A 19,266-nucleotide genomic window follows, 5' to 3' on the forward strand; every position below is an offset into this window, starting at 1 on the left:
ATGTGACCAGCAGCCTACTCAATGTGGTCTCAATGCCAATCACCAGTAGACAGTTCAGTTTCAGGGTAATATTTTAGAGGGAGTATCTACAACAGAGAGAAATGTCCCTTTACTCACAAGCAGGAGTAGTATCTCCCCACAGGCAGTGAAAACGTGAATTATGACTCAAAAGAGAAGTGAATTTAGGAGATCCTTGTCCTCAGTGAATGAGCTGGTAAGAAAGGATTCTATAGAGTCTTTGCAAGTAAACCCAGTAAAACGCAACTAATTACTCAGAACCATTCCCTTCCTGGGGTGGCAAGGATTCCATTATAGAATACAATAAATGAGTAACATTTAGGATAGGTTGGCCGCAGTTTTAAGCAGGCAGTTCTGCTAGCTTTAGTAAAGGCAAGTGCAAATAAGATCCAAGAAAAGTCTGGAGTTCAGACTTTTCCAGAAGACAGAACACCTGTGTCACCTCCAGGTAGGAGGAGGTTTGTCAGAGCACAACAGTTCTGGGGAAGGCATGCCTATAAAAGGGAGCTAAGAATCAAAGGAACCTTTCCCTTTGTATTTTATTGCACCCATTAGGGAGATTTTTGGGTGTCCAGACAATTGGTCGAATAAAAACTGGTCGAAATTAATTTGGTCGAATAAATATGGTCGAATTACAATTATCTCGAAATGCATTTTGGTCGTTAGTATTTTTTTTTTGGTCGAAATGCAGTAAACTAAACTACAGCAATACAGTTTGTATTTGTGATTAAAATATTGTACACCAACACAATTTGTATTTGTAAATTTTTTATTTTTATTTCTTAATACAATTCTTTAGTGATATTTGATAAATAAATAAATATTTGCAATGTAATTTAAAATGAACTAGGTATAACTGTGTTTCCAACTTTTACCGCTAGATGGGGCTATTTCACTATTATTTAATGCTATTGTAAATACAACTTTAGTTAACTTTGTAACGCATGACGTCGTACGTACGCGACGTAGACGCCATTTTAGAAGTTCCTTCGTTCCTGTAGGATGCATGCTGCTCGCGCTCCGGACCTGCTTATGGACTATTATTATTTTTTTTTTTCCTGTTTTTTTTTTGTCTAGATGGATTTTTCAATGGTTTTTTTTCTCCTGGTTGGATTTTATTGCGTCGGATCGTCTTTTTGATGGGTTTTTTTAACGGATCTGCTTTTTTTCACCAACGGATGTTTTTTTTGCAAGTTCCGTATCACAGTGTTTCTTTGGATTTTAAATTGGATTTTCACTTTCTGGATGCATTTTTTCGTTTCGTTTCCTGGATGGATGTTCAAAAGGACTTGGTGGATTTTACATTGGATTTTGCCTTCTTTTTGTACTTTTTTCAAGGATTTTTTTTTTTGGGTGGACCAATGCATTAGTGGATTAGGTGGATTTTACATGGATTTTTTGCTTTCTCGATGCATCCTTTCGTTTCGTTTCCTGGATGGATGTTAAAAAGGACTTGGTGGATTTTTCATGGAATATTTTTTCGGTGGAGCGATGCATCAGCGGATTCGGTGGATTTTACATGGATTTTTTCCTTTCTGGATGCATGCTTTCTTGCATTGAACCGGAGTTCTCTGTTTGGTGAGTTCATTCTATTTTGCTTTAACATTTTAGATTATATGCTACTGTTTCAAGATATTGTATTGGCTCAGTTTTTTCAAAATTATGAACTATGCTCGATATCCTCTCTTCATGGTCTCTGTATTTTCTTTTTGCCATTTGTCGGTTTTCGAGTGACAGTGTCTGGGACACCTTTATTTCTTGTAAATTTTGTTCTTTTTTCAGACTTTTAAGGAAGTGCCATAATGTTGGGTTGTGTGAATTAAATTCTTTATTTATCCTGCTGTGCCATCCCTCCTGTACGTTGTTCGTTCTTGGGGTTTTCTTAATGACCGATGTGTAGCAATTCCAATTTTTAATCTCATATTTCCCTTTGCGTCTTGTTCCATGTCGCGTAAGTTGCCCAATCCATGTGTTTTCCATGTAGTCTAGTAATGTGCTTAACTGTTCGTCATGATTAGTATAGTAACTAGAAGCAATCAAAGTGTCGTAATACGTAGTAACCATGTCCTCTCTTACAAATGCCAATGCGTATAATGGTTTGATTTGGTGCTGAAATTCGGTATCACTTAACCCTAATTTTTGAATTCTTTTCCACACTGATTGACTAAAATAAAAAAAGCACCCTTGAATATGTGTCTCATTATATACTTTAGCAAAAGCGTTCATTTGTCCTTGTACATAGTCCATGATCATAGTCTCCGGGTATTTTTCAGGCATTGATTCTTGTATTAATTTATATAAACAGCTGTACATTTCTTCGGTTTTTCCTGGCATTAAAACGTAGATTAGAGGTGTTACGGTTTCATTTACTGTGCCGTGAACGCTATAAAATTGTTCAAATGCAGTTGGGCAGGTTTTGAATGTCGCGTCCCCATGCCAAGTCTTCGAATTGCCTAAATGTGTTAAGTTTTGAAAAGTAGTAAAAACTAACATTTTTTCCTTTTTAATTTCCAAAGTTTTCCATAGAAAATGCTCTCCCTTTTCAGTTATCTGTAATACCTCTGGTATAACCATATTTTCATAACTTACTGGTGCCATGGGTAAGTTTTCTTTCTGTTGCTTTTGGCGATTTATATTGCGTTTTACAGTTGTGGTGTTTGGCATCTGTGCAGTTATATGTAGTGGCAAACTTTCATACACCTTGTTAACCTGAGAAGTCGATGCTTCATTTGTATTTTTCTCAACATTTTCTTTTAATATGTTCAGTGTTTTCTTTATGAAAACCTCCGTATTGTCCGGCATGTGGTTATGTTCGCACGTTAAATGTATGTTTTCGCCAACCGTAATCGCCCTTCCTTTGCAGTTATTTTTGGTGTACTCTTTACATTTCCAGTAGTTTCTTTCCTGCTTTGTGCTTTCTTTATTGTATATGTAGCCTTCATGTGTTAACTGATCGGCGCCTCTTTGTGATTTTATGAATTCCATTTTTCTCTCTCAAGTAGTATCTGAAATAGCAAAATATTAAAATGATTCTAAATAATTCACTTGTTTTTCGGTACATGAGTTTGTATTTATAGCTTTGCCACGTCAAAAATGCAAAATCGAACATATATATGTGCTGAAAAAAATGTGTGATTACTTATTCAATTGTTCGGAAGGTTCGTATTTCTATAAAAAAATGTATTAAAAAAACGGGGGGTCAGGGGGGGGAACCCCCCCATTAGTAATATGAAATTGTGTGAACCACTATGCATTTTGTTTATTTAACGTGTGTAACTCACCGCTGTTTTATGTACGTATACGTTGTACCAGCGAACGTTTTCATCAGCTGTGCTCTGTCACCTTCATGAAGTACTGACAGTTTGTTTTTAACCGTCATCTGTGATCACCGGTGTAATATGAGGTTCTTTACTCGTGTGTTTATTTTTTTCCTGTGACCCTTTTCTATGTTAATGCCACCTATATCTTGCGCATATGCTTGTCACATTAGTCACTCGTTTGTCGACCATTTCACTTTTGATCATTTTTTTTCGACCTATTGACCTATTTACATTATTTCTATCTGTTGTCGACCATTTGGTTTTCGATCATTTTCATTCGATCAGTTTGTTATTCAACCATTTTTTTTCGACGAAATGACTGGCAACCAGATTTTTGCACAACCCTCCAGCGAGGGCTGTGCAACTATCTAACCTAAAGATGGGACATCGCACCAACTGAAAAGGTAAAGCAAAGTGCTCTAAGAGAATGTAGCTGAGGCACAAATGTCAAGAGGAAGGGAGGAAGGAGGGATGGCTGTGAAGTATAAATATTTCACTGAGTAAAGGAAAAATAAAAAAATTTAAAAAAAAAAACACGTCCGACAAGGTAGGAGGGGGACCATAGATCCTAAAACACACACAAACAAATTGTACACAGGACTCAAGATGCCAACAACGAACACAGTCACGACAACCCTAAAACTCAAGGATATAGTAGGACATAGTATTAGAAATAATACAAACATTCACCATACAGTCACAATGTAGGGCAAAGCGGGGAGAAGAGGAGCACAATTAAGTTCCTAAAGAGAAGCCGTGAAAGGTCAGACTACATGTTATGCTCGCCAAGCCAATTGACTACATGCCTATGAAAACAAACTAGTGATATGTGGCAGGTCAGAAGGAGGACACTTTCACCACATCTATATTAAAGAATAACAATAAGGCCGACCTTCCCCTATCGCTATGCAGTGTCCCATAGCTACTTTTCCAAGGTGCTCGTCAGTGAATGTCCAAAACGAATCCTAACTGACCCTACCACTAGTTTAATCAACTAGGGCTAGAAGAACGGCTCCCTTCTCCAGATGGTTGTGCTTTTGCACTTGTCTTCCCTTCTTTTATAGTTCTTGTTAATATGCCATTTTTAAATAGTCTCTCATTATCCTCTGTATCAGTTTCTGTAACTCCCTTATAGGATCGGCAGTCTTTCTCTCCTCTTTAGTATGGGGTTTCCTTGCCCTTAAGAGTACTGAATATTCTTGTATAGTGCCTGCTCCTCTGGGATTTGTCTTCTACATAATTATAGTTCATCTTTTCCTGGTATGGACCTTCTTGTACAATGTTTATTCTAGGGACCTCTCTGGTCTAGTTCACAGTATGTTCCACTCTTTGTTACTTAGATAATGGGTTATTGTCCCCCTCTTCCCAAGGTAGTGATGCTCCAATTCTATTTCTCTCACTCTTTGGTGTTTCTAGGCTTCTCTATCACAATAATGCAGTTAAAGTTCAACTTGGTTTTCTCGCTTCCATCATTTGCTCTGGGACGGGTTTCTCAGATTCTGTAACAAGTCTCCTTTGACATCCCATTATTCCTGTTCTACCCGTTAACTAAAGTATTGCACAGGGAACGTCTCTGGTGCCCGTAGATGCTGGGGACTTTTTCCTTCCTTCCGTTTGCTTCTCTGAACGCTTTCCACGCCATCCGTTTCTTGCGACTTTCTCTCTCCTGCTCAGCTTTTTGATACTGCTGGGTAGCCGGTCCGTTTGTTGCTTCCTCCGCAGGGTAGTGTCAGCATCAACTGCTTCATGGCCACCACTGAGCTTTCCGTTACAACCCTCTTGGCTTCTAGCTCCTCGTACATGCCAGGCTTGCAGCGCTCCCTTCTCGTGCTCATTGCAGCTCTGATCTTCGTGGGTTTCGTGGTCTGCTTCAGCTCCACCTCTTTCAGGTGTTCTACACACAGGGGGCCTCCCTCCTGTCGACGTCTGCCATCCTCTCCCTCTTGTTCTCTCTCTCCTCTTCCCTTGTCATGTCCTCCCACTTGAATGCACTAATCTCAGTAAATTGGATGTTTTGATTTAAAATGACACTTTCTCCATTCTCTTTCTTTCTGGTAACGACATAAATGTACTTTGTATTCATCCCAGTTTTGGAACTTGTAATTATTTTGCATATTAGATAGTCCCAAATATGTCATCACGTGGAGGGTATCAGGAAGTTGCTCACGGGAGTCTGTCTCCAAATGGGGAGTCTCTCCTGGGGAGGTCCCACTTGCCTCAACCCGCAGGGAGGGTGCTGCGGAATGAGCTCACCTCCCCAGCCTCACGGGGGGCTCCCACCCTTGGCAAGAAGGAACAAATTCCCTCGATTTGTCAAAGATACTTTACAGAAATACATTTGTCACAGGCCGGAGTGTAAAGTATGTCTTAAAGAATTGATATAAAAATTAGGTACAAGCTACATTTCTAGTCCTTGGCCTAGAATTCCAGGAATTCAATGTGGACGGAGGAGAAATACCTGAGACAGCCAATTACCTCAAGAGTCACTTTGGGGAATTCCAGGTAAGTTCCAAAGTTCCCAATGGGATTAAACGAGGCATAATTAACAGGCATAGCTGTGTTCTGGAAAAAGAATGGCAAGTACCAGTTGTACCTCACAGATGCAGCAAAGACCGCAAGACACCGGAGAGGGCCAGAGGAGACCCCCTTGAAGAGCTCCGATACGAGGATTGAGATGAGGGTTTAGTGCCCAGACAAGTACTCCTAGTCGCAAGTTCCTAAAAACATAGTTCATGAGAGGTGACCCAGGAGCTCCTAAACGAAGAGGGAGATGGGGTGACTGCAGCTTCCTACACAAGGGGGACCAAAAATGAAGGAAAATGGCAGGACCAGGGCAGTAACATAGGAAGTCAGTGGTAAAAAGCCCCAGAGACGATCCTAGCCCAGCATACAAGGAGGACTAGGCAGGAAAATGACAGCCCAGAAAGGACGTCCAGGAGCCGGAACCAAGGTACAGAGACACAAACCCAGCCAGTATGGTCAAACCGGGTCTCAACATTGTAGCATCAGCTTTTGGGTGTCAATCTTCCAGGAGGTAAAGTAAACTCTCACAAAACTCCAGCAGAAGTGCAGTATTAGGGTCTGCACAGATTAACCTAGTCGAAGACCAGCCTAAACAAGACGGCCAATCACACAAAAGGAATCCATACCAATCAGGTTGGCCCCAAAAAAAACAGCCAGACCTTCAGGTACTCTACCACTTGATGTGTGATCGCTGTCCTAGGGCTAGGACTGCTGTAAATCAATCTAAACCACGTAGAATGCAGGGCTGGGCTTAAAGCGAGACCATGTGAGCAGTGCAGCCATTTTAGGTCTTCCTCGTCTTCGGCAGGCAGATAAAGGATTGGCCCAGAAACAAAATGGCCCGGAAAAATACATTAGTGCCCCAATGGCTACCAAAAAAGTATATTTAGCTGCTAATGTAGTAACTCGGCTTGCACCCCTGGTGAAACCAAAACTAAATTACAGCTGTAACCAAATCCTGCAAATGGATGGAGTCCAAGGAATAGTGTCTCACAAAAGTGTGTACAGAGGCCCATGTGGCTTCTCTGCAAATATTGCAAATAGGAACGCCCCTCTGTAGAGCAGTGGAGGCAGCCACACCCCTAGTAGAGTGAGCCCGTAAGCCTACTGGAGGGTTCTTTCCCGCCAAACGGCAACACTCAGAAATCATCAAAATGATCCATCTGGACAAGGTCTGTTTCGAAACAGCCTGGCCCAAGCACCTTCCAGCATAACCAACAAAGAGCTGATTGTCCACTCTGACCCGGGATATCCGTGAGAGACAGAAACTCAAAGCTCTTCTAGGATCCAACCTATGGAGCCTCTCCTTTTCCTTACCAGGATGTGGAGGAGGATAAAACGCCGGAAGAATCACCTTCTGGCTCAAATGGAATTCCGACACAACCTTTGGAAGAAAAGAAGGCCGCACCGCAGGACAACCCTGTCCTTATGGAACACAGTAAAGGGTGGCTTGGTGGAAAGTGCCTGCAACTCACTCACTCTGCGTGCGGAAGTAACCGAAACCAAAAACACAGTTTTAAAGGACAAAAGTCTCAACAGACAAGAACGTAAGGGCTCAAACGGAGCTCCCATTAGGAAATTTAAAACTAAATTCAAATCCCACCATTGCCTTTCCAGGTGCCGGAATGGGAACACATTAGTTAGCCCTTTTAGAAACTGAGAAATCAAAGGAATCTTAAAATAACATTCCTCAGACGAGCGCTTAAATATGGACATCGCCGCCAGGTAACCCCTTAATGGTGCCTACTTGCAGGCCCTTGTGGGCTAAAGAAAGCAAAAAAAGACAAAACCAAAGGAATGGAACATAGGAAAGGATCCACATTCTGTACCCTGCACCAGTCGCAGAACTTTCTCCAATGGCAACGGTACAGGGATTTCGTTGCGGGCCTTCTGGCCGAAAGCAACACCTCCATTACGACTTTGGGGAGGTCCCAATCCTTATACCTCAACCTTTCAGATACCAAGCATGAAGGCTGAGAGACTTGAACTCTGGATGGAGAACCCAACCCCTCTCCCGTGAGAGCAGATCGTCTCAGTAGGGAAGACGGCGTGGAGGGCAGATGGACATGTCGAGAAGGTCCGGGTACCACGCTCTCCTGGCCCATGCCGGAGCAATGAGGATCATTCGGGAACCGAACCTCCGTAACCTCCGCAACACTTGCGGAATGACTGGGACTGGAGGAAACGCGTACAGCAGTGGGATGGACCACTCCACTACGAACGCGTCCCCTAAGGCTCCTCTTAGAGGAAATTCCTGCAAGCAGAATCTTTCGCACTTCCTGTGACACTGGTGGCGAAGAGATCCACTTGTGGGGTCCCCTAAAGGGCAAAGATCTCCAGAAGGACTTCCCGAGCCAGCTCCCATTCGTGAGAGACCGTGCTCTGCCTGCTCAGAGCGTCCGCCGCCGCGTTTTTGTCTCCAGCCAGATGAACTGCCGAGATCGAAATTTCCTGCTGGATAGTCCAGAACCAGAGCTGCATCGCCTCCCTGCACAATCAGGACATTCTTCCCCCGCACAGACGGCAGAAAAGCCTTCAGGGCTAGCCTGACGGCCCTCAGCTCCAACAGATTGATATGGAGTCTGGACTCCGACGGAGACCAACGACCGCTGACTGTCAACTCGTTGGCATGAGCTCCCCAACCTGTGAGGGATGCGTCCGTCACGATCGTCAGCTCCGGCCATGGCTGCCAAAATGGTGCTCCCTTTATCAGATTGCCTTCGTCGGCCCACCATAGAAGATCCTGGGCGACCGAGGTCAGAATCTGAACGGGATCAGACATCCTGCCGGAGAACTGCGACCACTGCATCTTGAGAGCCCACTGCAGAGATCACATCCACAGCCTGGCCTCTGGCACCAGGAAAATGCAGGATGCCATGAGGCCGAGCAACCTCAAGAACTCGAACGCCGGGAGACTCTGGGCATGTTGAGATTTGTCCACCATCTGCAGAATGTGATCAGCCCTCACCTGGGGAGGCGAACACTGCCCCAGGGATGTATCGACCATTGCTCCAATGTACTGGACCCGCTGGGTAGATGTCAAATGGGACTTCTTTAAATTGAGGGAGAAGCCCAGCTTGTGAAGGGAGTGGCAGGTGACCGACAGATGATCCAGGGCTCTCCTCCTTTCCTGAGGTATGCTGCCAACACCACCATCAGCTTGGTGAAGACCCTCGGGCAGAGGTCAATCTGAACAGCAGGACCCAAAACTGAAAATGCGAGTCGCCAACCGCAAACCTCAGGTACTTCCTGTGCTTTGGATGAATCGGCACATGAAAGTAAGCATCCTTGAGGTCTAGAGACACCAACCAATCCTGAAGTTGAAGGGCCTGGAGGACTTGAGAAAGGCGTTACCATCTTGAACTTGTCCTTCCTGAGGAGCTTGTTCAACCAACGCAAGTCCATGATGGGTCTCAATCTCCCGTCTTTTTTCGGGATCAAAAAATAAGGGGAATATCATCCCTTGTTCCTCTCCGCTACAGGCACCAATTCCATGTCGCCTTTCTCCAGCAGGGCTAGGATTTCCTGCGCAAGCAGCGGATCTGGACGATTCAAAGAGAGCTTCCCCCCGGTGGATTGTCGTGAGGCCTCTGCCGGAAGGGAAGACAGTAGCCGTGGGCTATGATCTCCAGAACCCACACATCTGAAGTAATGGCCCGCCATTCTCCAAGATGCTGCGCAAGTCTGGCCCCAACCGGTGAACCATTGGCCTCATGACAGAAACGGACGCGGCTGCGGCAGTGACTGAGGGCAAAGAGGCAACTACCCGAGCAGTTTTGGCACCCCAAGTACCTTGCTTTCCACCCCTGGTACGCCTACGGTGGCCCCTTTGACTGGCAGCTCCTCTCAATCTACCAAAGGAAGAGTAGTACCGAAAGGAACCCCCCCCCACTCCATTGCTGTCCCCTAGGATGAAAAGGAGGAGGTTGACGTACTGCAGCGCTCAAAGACTTCCCTGCAGCTTTGGAGGTCTGCAACCTCTCAAGGCTCTCGTCAGCCTTGCTGCCAAACAGATGAACACCATCAAAAGGGCATGTTCTGAATACAGGAGTGTACATCGGGAGCAAACCCCGACTTCTGCAACCACGCAAACCTGCGTCTCACGGTGCTCGCAGCCATGGACTGGTTGAAACAGCCTGCCATGTCCAAACCCGACTGAACGGACGCACACATGGCATCCTTGCCATCTTGCACGAGGGCTAGAAAACCATCCCGTTCCTCCCCTTCGGGAATATGTTCAGCCGCCAAAGACGCACAGTTCTATGGTGTGTGTGTGTGAATCTTGCTAAGGCACAAGTGGAGTTGGCCGCCTTCAACGCAATACCCCCAGCCGAAAATACCTTCCTCGCCCAACCATCAAAGCGCTTATCATCCCTATCAGGAGGGATGGTAGGGTACGCAGCCTGCTTCGAGGAGGCCGTAGCCGCCTGCACCACCAAACTCTCTGGAGTAGGGTGCGTCGATAAGTAGCAGGGGTCACAACTGGATGGGCAGCATTTTTTCGGAAGCTACTTATTACCTGCCGTTAGACTCTCCGGAGCAGTCCAAGCCGCCACCACCCTCCTTTGCAAAGCCATGTGAAATGGCAACACCGGGTCAGTTGGTGGACCTTGATCCAGGATGTCCGTCAAATCATCCTGAGCAAAATCAACAGGTGGAGCAGACCACCCCAAGTGTTCTGTCACCCTTGACATGAGACGGCAATAGGAAGAATCTGCATGCGCCCCAGGCTCAGGTCGGCCAAACTCCACCTCCGGAGAGGTGTCAAGGCCACTAGCGTCATGCAATGACTGACTGAGTTCCTCCATCTGACTATGCCCAGATCATCAAGGACATCAGGAGGCACAACCCTCTCCTCATCAGACAGTTCCTCAACCTCTGAAATGGCTTGCAAAGGCTGGAAAAACTCCAATCTGGGAGTAGGAACAGAATAGGGCTCAAAAACAGGCCTCACAGACTTACTGAGAGCCTTCCTCGGAGGTTCCACAGCCCTCGGGGGCACCTCCGGCAAATCCTCCACAAACGGTGTCGACATCGACCGAGGCGCCGACGGCGTCAACTTCCTTGAGGGCAGAGCCCCGAGAGAGCCCCTTGATGGACATGGAGCAGATGGTGTTGATGCCTTCTTCGAAGGCTTCACAGGTTCCGACAGTTTCAATGGCGTCGAGGACCGGGACCTGGATCTGGCATGGCTATCGCAACAGCTCCCGATGATCGCACCGACTGCTGGAGCCCGAAGGTGTGCGAGTGGTGGACCAAGCCTGTTCCTTGCCGGCTTCTTTTGAAGGCGCGGACGGAGCTGTGCCTTGCGACTCGAAAATCGCTAACATCTGCCGGAGGAATGATTCCCATTCGCCGGCGACGAAGACTTGGTGGGACAAGTCAACCGCCTGCCGGAGTCCTCCTCCGACGAGGAAGGCGACCAGTGACAGAGCTTCCTAGAACGCCTCGATGAGGCAGAGGAATGGCGGGAACCACTCCTAGACCGAGACCCCCTGGATTTTCCCTGACGCGGAGAGTCGCCCCTCGAGTCATCTGTCGAAAGCCCAGCGGATTTCGATTTATGGGGCTTAGACTCCCTAACTACCTTCAATTTCTTCCTACGTTCCAGCAAGGCCTTAGACGTCAGGGACTGGCAATCCTCACAGTCGTCGGTGGCGTGGCTTTCGCCGCGGCACCAGAGGCAGATGCTGTGCGGGTCCGTGCGGGTCTGTGATGGACATCTTCGGGGTAGCAGAAGAAGACATCAGTTTCAAAGAGAAGAATCGAGCGCGCCAATTCCAACAAGTTTGCGGAAAAAACAGAACTGAGGCTACAGGCGATGTGTGTCCTATATATAACATCTGGTGATGTCGACCCTTGTCGGAGGCCCTCGAGGGACAACGGATCGATGCCCTCTGCCGAAAATTTTCCAAAGCAGCACAGCTGTGGACATTACCTGGCATAGATGTCGAATACGTCGAAGGACACAATCCCCTCGAAAGGAAAGATACTGAGAGTGACGAAGCAGACTACATTTTGGTAATCATACCCAGCGCTAAGAAGCTCCCCGATGTCCAGGTTGTGGATTGTGGCATTGCAGGAACAGGTGGTGTATAGCACATAATGCAGGTGAAGTAAATCACAAGTTTCAATGTGCAAAGAATAACAGTGCGGTCACCTGCAGAACTGGATCCTTCAAGTGTAATAGGATTAGAGGAGGAGAGGTAAACAGGACACTTAGTGGAACATGATTTCATATAGTCCTGTCTTAAGTACAACCATAAACCGTTGCCACCTTTAGTGCCTATTTTCATCACAGACAAGCAGAAATCACCCATATGGAAAGGAGCAAACTCTTGCAATAAGCTAGAGGTAGTACCGAGCAGCCTGGAGATAGTTAACATGTCCATACCAGTGTGCAAACCTGGCCCCAAAGCTATCCATAAAAGATGAAAGAGGGGTACCTTACCAGTCCGGCTATGTTACGATTTACCCCCAAATTGCCTAAATTAAAATTAAATAGCCAATGCAAGGTCAGAGGAAAACACTCATAACCCTTTTCCAACAAATAGCACATGTATTAGTATCTGGTAAAAAAAAAATTGGTACAGTGCAAAGAGTTCCCTCTCTTCACCCCTTGAAATCCAAAGCCAAAGTATGCGCCACAAGCACACACACCTCTCCCCTTGGCAATATTAGATAGGACGTTGATTCCAGTTCCAATCATATAAAAACTTCCACTGCATACCGCTGAGGGCATAGTGGCCGCCTTTCCTTTTTTGCTCTATTTTCTGTTTGCTATTTTCATTGTCTGCAGACATCATAAATAACATTTGAAAAATATTTGATTCCAAAAGGATCTAGTACAACACGAAGTAGGCCAATGAATCCAGGCCATTTCCCCGCATTCTCTGCAGTATTTCTTGGGTGGCTAGCCCCATACTCTTCTCTATGACCCACCCCCCCACCACCACCACGACTTCAAACAAATCCCCAAAATGTTTAAAAAGTACCCTAACCCCATAACGCCCCTAAATTTCCAGTGAAAAAATGCTGCAAAACAGTGCAGTAGGTTGGCCTCCCGAGAGTTAAGCATTGATGAAGGGCAGAGTCAAATCGGGCTCCGATTTTTAAGGAAGCGCACACTCTACTTCACAAACAACGCCATGAAAATGAAGCGCAGAAAAGCATAACATTCTATTTAAAAAGTCAATAAAGGCAGTGTTGGTGGGAGTGAGGAATCTAGCTGCAATGGCAGTAAATGCTCTATCCACTTTGGCAACCAACACCACGACCGAGAATCTCAAACACAGCTGAGTCTTCGCACATCCCGATATGGCGCCATGTCCTCTGCTCGGGTGAAACCTGGCACATGGCCAGAAAGGCTAGCACAATACTGTGGAGAGGTGCACTTATTTTCCCTTAAGACATATCGGCAAAGGGAAAAAAGAACAGAATCAACCACAGGTCACTCAATGATGCAACACGTCTCATTGTCAGGCAAAAAGTACATGGAGTATGTAGTAATGTTCCTGAACGCAGTGGGTGACATCACAGGTTCTATGTGTAGAACGTTTGCATGCTTGGGTTCTTAATGTTACTGTTGAGGCAGTTGATGCGAGTGCAGCTGCCTGGATGGGTGTGGGGGACCAGTGTCCACCGTACTTATGTTCCTGTCTTGTGTTCCTACCTTCGCACCTGCGTACTTGCGAGCCTGGAGTGTGTAGCAGACCGATGGACGTTAAAGCACAACGGTGCTTACCTTACAAGTAGTCTTCCGTTATTTCAGAGTACTGTCATTTTCCAGGTTTGTGTAGGAGTGTCGTATCATCATGCAATGTTAGAGCTTTAAAACAGCATTGTGTTCTCACCTGGTAACGTGGCAGTGCCAATTATATCTACCCAGTATGACATTAGTGGGGGTGGGGAGAGCGTAGAGCGCCCAAACACTTGCTTTCTGGAGCATCATCCATTGGCAAAAGGTAACGTAGCAAGTCCCGTTTGAAATGTAATTCAGTAGAGAATTGCCTCTCTACTTGCTATCAAGCACAGAAGTAACCTCTGGAAACTGACTAAATGTCTCAGGTACCCCTGTTATATTGGTGCAGTACTGTGCACGGGCCAGCAACCACTTGGGGCAAAGCTGCTGTAACAAAGGACAATGGGCGAGTCTTTAAAGATGGTTTCCACAGTAAACGTGTCCAGCCTCCATATGCTGGTAGAGAGCTAAACATCTTCGTGCAACTCTGCATAATCAGGTGGGATGGATGGACATAGAGCACAAGCCCCATATCATTTCTACATGGCTCATAGCTGTATCAGGCTAGGACACAGGTATGACGCCAAACAACCCGAATCTTGAGGCTGCACGAAAGATGAAGACTTTAACGCTGGTTACTGAAACCTGAGCCCTTTACTAATAGTAAAGTAGTATATTTTGAATCCTTGAACACCGGTTACGAAACAGGAGTCCTTTACTGATAGTAGAGTAGCAACCTTTGAAGCGTTGAAGCCTTGAATGCTGGGTACTGAAACAGGAGTACTTTACTGATAGTAGAGTAGCAACCTTTGAAGCCTTGAAAGCTGGGTACTGAAACAGGAGTCCTTTACTGATAGTAGAGTAGCAACCATTGAAGCGTAGAAGCCTTGAACGCTGGGTACTGAAACAGGAGTCCTTTACTGATAGTAGAGTGGCAACCTTTGAAGCCTTGAACGCTGGGTACTGAAACAGGAGTCCTTTGCTAATAGTAGAGTAGCAACCTTTGAAGCTTTGAAGCCTTGAACGCTGGGTACTGAAACAGGAGTCCTTTACAGATAGTAGAGTAGCAACCTTTGAAGCGTTGAATGCTGGGTACTGAAACAGGAGTCCTTTACGGATAGCAGAGTAGCAACCTTTGAAGCCTTGAAGCCTTGAACGCCGGGTACTGAAACAGGAGTCCTTTACTGATAGTAGAGTAGCAACCTTTGAAGCCTTGAACACTAGGTACTGAAACAGGAGTCCTTTGCTAATAGTAGAGTAGCAACCTTTGAACCGTTGAAGCCTTGAACGCTGGGTACTGAAACAGGAGTTCTTTACTGACAGAAGAGTAGCAACCTAATCAGATTATTTTCACACAATAGGCAAAGTGCTGAAAAACTCTTCATATGAATAGTCCAGTCAGTGGCACGAGCAAAATTGTCAAAAGGCCTTCGGTTTCCTGCAATTTTAGTTCTGGGTGAGACGCATATTCTTTGTTTTTGTAGCAAACCATTACAGATCGTCTTAAAATGTTTGCCAAACATGTCGAAATAGGGAAGTTGGGGCTTCTAGCACTTAAAGCTCACAAGTACCTTAAAGCTAAATAGCGAGGATGTGTGGATGAAACTGTGTGATTGCAGCAACTGCAAAGCCTTAATCCAGTTTAACAAAGCATGTGAAATGGCAAAGGAGCACGTTCAAAATGCGAAACCTCCAGCAAGTGTAGCAAAAACTGGAAGCCAACAGCTCCTTCCACCTGGCAGAATGGGGGAGCTTGATGGAAGAATCAAAGCCTGGAAAGCAGGGACCAGAAGATCCAGGATCCTGAGGGACTGTAGGGCATCTGCCCTGGGACCGGTCTAGGGGACGGCAGGCCAGTGTGATCAGCAAAAAGGTTGGGTTGCAGGAGTACATTGCTTATCTGTAACAATAGTTCTCCAGCCTGCGCATTTATTGGCGGTCCAGTATTCTCTTGCAGAGGGTCGGTGTAAATGACTTAAGTTGGCTGCCTTGAACTGGCGCATTAGAGGGGTCACCTAAGTGGTGATGGAACATTTAAAGACCAAGGGTTCTATTGCTTCCGGGTGAATTTTGATAGGCTATGGTTAAAAATACATTGACATTGCCAACTAGGACTTGTCATAGGCCCACCTTCCAAGTCGACTGTGGCCTGTGCGGCCAGCATTAGAGAGGGGACGGCCAGAGGAGAGAAGTGTGAACCTGGCCTGAGGGAGTGCAGAGGTGCTGCAGCTCTGCTTCGCTGTGCTCCCCTATGCACCACACGCTTCCAGTGTCTCACTGCGGTAGACAGTGGGAAAGTGGCAGGAGAGATGAACAGCACCTACGCTACCCTTCTTTCACATCAGACTCTCCAATTCAGCAGGCTGTCGCTGCAGGAACCGGGAGCAGGGCAGAGCAGAGGAACAGCATTTCTGTCTTATGGAGAGGGACCTTCCAGACAAGGCAGCCTACAGGGAGCGAAGCACAGAGGATAAGCATTCTGCAACAACCTCACCCCCGAGTCATCATTTTTCCTGCTTGCCATTCAGTTCTCAGCTGGCCAGGAGCAGACTGCACCCCAACCCATGGCTAGCAGATGGCTATGGTATGCAGCAGAAAGACACACAGACTAACAGTGTGCACTGTCTGATACAATGCAAGATCTCTGCTAGGACTACCACAGCAGGCCACAACAGGCCCAAGCCTAATAACTTAGATTCAACCTTTAATGCAACAAGGCACGCCTCAACATGTTGTTCCCACATAATCTATGGGAACAACAACATACAGATGTTTGTCACCTTGAACCAACAAAGGGACTTTTGTTAAATCTTTAATTGATTAGAAAAGTAATAGATTGATGACTGTTACTCGATGTGTTTAAACCAATTTTTTGACAGGGTGTTAAAGAGAATACAAGTATGAATGAGAGAAGGAGAATGCGCTACGTTATATTTTGATCTTGTTTAATGTTTTTTTTAAAAAAGTTTTTTTGAATAAAAGTAAAAACTTGGAAATATAAACCAAGTAAAAAATATTTGTGTGTTCTGTCATCCTCTGTCCACTAGTCCAAAACCATATATGTACAGTGGAAGTACAGTCAGCTCTGAGAGGATGTCCAAATGAGTTCACTTTGCAGTTGATTGGTCCCACCAACTCAAGGGGAGAAGTCGTCCTTGCAGGGCTACTCTTGTCGAAACAAATTTGGTAACATCAGCACAGCAGCAGTACTTCACCGGCCAAACCAACGGTCCAGGAGTTACAGCAGGCGTCTCTTCAAGTTTTTCAGATTCCTACGTGCAGTGGTCGACTCTGCCTTCCAAGCCAAAAAGCCTTGCCTTTTATGCAGGTTTCTCCCATTCATTCCAGTCTAGCAATCAATAACACAGCAGGGTCCTTGCCAGACAGCCAGCTGGCCAATCGCTTTTGGGTGCATTCCTGTAACCAAGGGGATTAAGCACAGGGAGTTTCGGGCACCTCCCTCACTTCCTGCCCGACATACTGGAGCTAGAGCCGGGCTTCACTCGTGAATCCCACCAAAGACAAAGCGAAAAAAGGGACCAAACCTGGTTTGGCACACAGTAAATCTCAAGAAGGACCTTTGTACAAAGAAATGCCAAAAAAAAAGAAGACCAAGGCCATTTTGACAAAATAGGCACCCATGGGTGCGTTACTGCAGCTGCGAACACAGCCCGCAGTAAAAACAACTATGGTAGCAAAAAGTAAACCACTGCCACCAGCCATTAATTGTAGAAAGGGTAACATAAAAATGTTACATGAGAAACTAGACAAAGGGGATACTAAGTAACCCCTCCAGCACCCTATGGTAAGAGAGTGTGTGCTGGGTCTAGAAAGTTACAAAATGTAAGTAACGTCAATTTCACTTCACTGCTCTGGGAAACAGTACTTTCACCAAGAGAAGGTATTTAAACCTTGGTGACATCTAAGAGACATCCCTGTGCCACTGCACTGCAGGTGTTGTGTGTCACAATGCAAAGATGATGCTTATGGAGTTTGTCAGACTCCAAAAAAACAAAGAAACACAATGTTAAATCACAGAATAATACATGAGAGAGTGGGAAAATGTCTCACTCCCTCCAGGTTAAAAATTCAAAAGTCCTAGAGTCCAGCAAACGTGCTAGGGGTCTCTAAGGTAGAAAGGAATTGGCACATTTCTGAGAATTCTCCCCAACAACCGGTAACGTTCATCTCCTCCTAAGGTCAGACCAGCAACCATGAGCAACACTTGAATCCATTGGGAAACGGCTCCCACACGATAGACCACAACAACAGCCAGCCCTCCAGACCACCTGGACAACCACGACAAGGCAAACCAAGTGAGTAACACGAGATAGCCCTCACCAAACCACGCACCCATGCGTTAACTAATCAGCCTTTCCTTTGATTATGCAGCCTAATATGAAATGCATGCATGCCCCTGCATGTTTGCATTCATCATTGACCTCCTGTGTAAGTATCTCAGGCTCAATATATCGTGGACCATCGCGTGTTAGTCCAACTGAGCACACAAATACACTAACTTAGAAAGACACACAATAACACACCAAAATGAGGTATCACTGCCCTGCCATTCCTTAACTTAAATTATCTAGACCAGACCACTCACCTAGATCTGAGTAACAGCAACCATAATTCACCAGAGCATCACTGCTGAGTAGCCCTTTTTCCAGACCAACGGGCTCACTAGGTATCAGCCAGTAACTACTGGGTGCTACCCCACCCACACCGGACAAATAAATAACAAACTGCATTCACTCAGTGCCCCTGCATGCTTGCTTTTGCCTACGAGAATTTGAATTATTAAAACTTACCAGAATAGACATGCTAACTTGGCACATTTGTTTTCTCTCTCCCTCCCTTATTCCCCTGCTTGATTTTATCTCTCCCCCCGTTTTGGTTCAACAAAATGTATTATGATGTTTAGAACTGACTCTGAAAAATGCACAGATTAACATATGAATAACTTGCCTTGACAAAGCCCGGACGGGCGAAACTGTTGGCCATGCAGTTGGCAATCTCAGTCTTTTTTATTGCCAAAGTCAATCATAACTATATGTGAATATGGAACCTATGCGAGTCATTTAACAACTCTCACCGAACATTATATGATTGTCTGTGAAAATTGCATACAGTTTGGTTTATGATATCAATAAACTAAACATAACAGCTATACTCTCTTTATATACTTCATTTTGGAGCGCATGCATGGGGGTGAACCTACCAAGATTCAAACTGTCTGATACTTGCCACATCCATCTGTCTATTCCAAGCCACAAGAAAACCGTTTTTTCAAACGTTAAAAAGGTATTCCACTGTCGTCCTCGGAGCAAGGAAGAGAGCCAAAGCTTAGACTAAATGTGTGCTTTCTTACTGGAGAAACTAGCACTTGCTCCACTTTCCAACTCCATTTCCTTGCATCATGTAAATGCTGCAACTTGGTGCTAGTTTGCGTCATGCAGAGATCGAGTTAAAGCACCGGGTGAAGATACAGTAAAACTGAATACAAATGTTGCGAGGCTTCTCTCTCCTGGCACCGGGAGGAAATATTGCTACCCAGCATATTCTTTTTTAACTTTATTTTATTGGTTGACTTTTCAACTACTGAAATATACATAACAGGTTCAAGTCACACAAAAGAAAAAATGTTCCATACCTTTAGATAAC

The 19,266-nt window shown here is 45.5% G+C and overlaps 1 protein-coding gene across 5 annotated transcripts in view; it reads right to left on the reverse strand.

Moving 5' to 3' along the window:
• Nucleotides 1-19,266, reverse strand: part of TP53BP1 (tumor protein p53 binding protein 1) — a 429,855-nt gene that overhangs the window by 227,375 nt on the left and 183,214 nt on the right. The gene's annotated exons all lie outside the window — the stretch shown is intronic.

The sequence above is a fragment of the Ambystoma mexicanum genome, chromosome 11, assembly GCF_040938575.1.
Source record: "Ambystoma mexicanum isolate Mex_15411 chromosome 11, UKY_AmexF1_1, whole genome shotgun sequence".
In the NCBI taxonomy this organism is placed as follows: Eukaryota; Metazoa; Chordata; class Amphibia; order Caudata; family Ambystomatidae; genus Ambystoma; species Ambystoma mexicanum.